The following is a 2,118-nucleotide window of genomic DNA, read 5'->3' as shown; positions in this document are numbered from 1 at the left end:
TTAAGCACAGTGATTACTAAAATCTACAATGATTACTAACCAACATGCATGTTGTCAGAAGAAATGAATGAATTAAAGGCGTATAATAGGAGTGTACAATAGCAAATTAAGTCCTATTGTNAGATAAAAGCAAGACCACCCAACATTGTTCACCCTGTTGCCCACCCACTTTAACAATGGTATATTCCAATTGGGTGGTTTATGTCCTGGGTGGTTTATGTCCTGGGTGGTTTATGTCCGTATACCTAAATTTCAAGGTGATCACCATGTAAAACATGTTTTGTTCTTTTTAATATGTTTACTGTACTGCATAGTCAAAGAATAACATCAAAAGTAGTGACATGTATTTGTATTTATTATATTCCACTATATATTGGAAAAAGTCTGATATCAGATATTGTATTTAATGTGAAATGATAAATTGATATCAAAAAGAATGGTATAATATATATATATATAATTATATATAGATTAAAAGGCAAAATACTGAAAAACAACAATGCTGTGGGAAACAATGGCTGGATCTCAATAGAGATACAAAAATGATAAGCAACAGCTAAAAAGTAAACGTAAGTAAAGAGCCAGAAATAGAACCAGAGCTTTCGGACAACACTAGTCCTTCCTCAGTGGCGAGTGAGTGAGGGTAGAAAAAGCTAGATGGTATAAAGTGAGAATTTCATGAAGCATGATTGGAAACAATAGGCTGGGTGAGATTAGAATAAACAGCCTAAACAAGTAAACAGGAAGGCCAAAACTAAACTTTAGAGGCAAGCCTCAACAAATAAGCCAAATGATTTATCCAGAATAAATTGAAATGCCATTGGTTTAATTTAGTGTACTGGGAGAACGTTCAATATTGAGTCCAAATGGTGTGGTTGTTTTAAGGAAAAGTTCCCAGTGATTCTCTTTATCTTTGCGATTTTTGTCGCTCCAACTGGCATTATGGTCAATTGCAATCACTCTGAAATTTGAAATTGAATGACCAGCTAAATTGAAATGTTCGGCTACTGGTTGATCAAGCTTAGATGTTCTGATAGCTGATCTATGTTGTGTCATTCTCACAGGAGAGTGTTTTTTGTTTCTCCGACATATTGTTTACCACAAATATTACAATATATGAGATAAATGACATTTTTGGTGAGGCAATTAATTGATTGCCTTTTCAGAAATATGTGGTTTGTTTGGTTGCTCTTGAATGATTGTGTAGAATCAAGCAAGGAGCATGTTTTGCATAATAATATAATTATATATATATATATATATAATTATATGTATTGTGTGTTTGTTGGGGTGTGTAAGTGTACATGTATGAATATGTATATACAGTATGTATGTGTATATAAGTATATATATATATATATATATATTAATAATAATAATAATAATAATAATAATAATAATAATAATAATCGAATATGCAATAATGTTTTGCTCACACTATGATGATATTATTTTCATGAAATTTAAATAATATTTTTAATTTACTATATTCAAAATCTCATAATTTAATTAATTTAATTCTTTGACAGGATTTCTTATTGTACACCGTGGTACAGTATGTTTTTATTTAAATTAAAAGTGATGAAAAAATTGTGGGTTACCCCCATGGTCAGATAATTATGGTCATAAAAAAGTCATTTAAGATCAATATTGTATGACATCCTAATAATACATCTTCTCGGATTGTTATTAAATAACAGTGGAAAGATTCTAAGAAATACCTATGTATATAAATAAGTATACAACACTATGTTATATATAAATTAAAATACTTTGCTTTGTAGTATTATTATAAATACAATACTAGTTAAAAGAATAATAATAATGTTGTAATATATAAATATGTATCTCGACCACAGGTCTCTGTGGTTGAGTTGGTAAGACCTTCGCACATTAAGAAAAAGGTGCTGAGTTCGAGTAGTGGTGGAGGCAAGGTTTCCTTTTCATTCTGATCAGATTTTCCTCTTCTGTTGCATTTAAATTGTACATTATTATTTAAAAAATTAAATATAATGTCCTGTGGACGTTCAACCCTCAGCCAGCTAATTGAAAATTTATTTAAATATTGTTAATCCGTCATAAAATATATATAATGTCAACTGAATATATATATTTGTA

The sequence above is a fragment of the Anneissia japonica genome, unplaced genomic scaffold (assembly GCF_011630105.1).
Source record: "Anneissia japonica isolate Jap-2015-1 unplaced genomic scaffold, ASM1163010v1 scaffold287945_len1679841_cov205, whole genome shotgun sequence".
Taxonomy (NCBI): domain Eukaryota; kingdom Metazoa; phylum Echinodermata; class Crinoidea; order Comatulida; family Comatulidae; genus Anneissia; species Anneissia japonica.
This window is presented reverse-complemented; position numbering follows the sequence as displayed.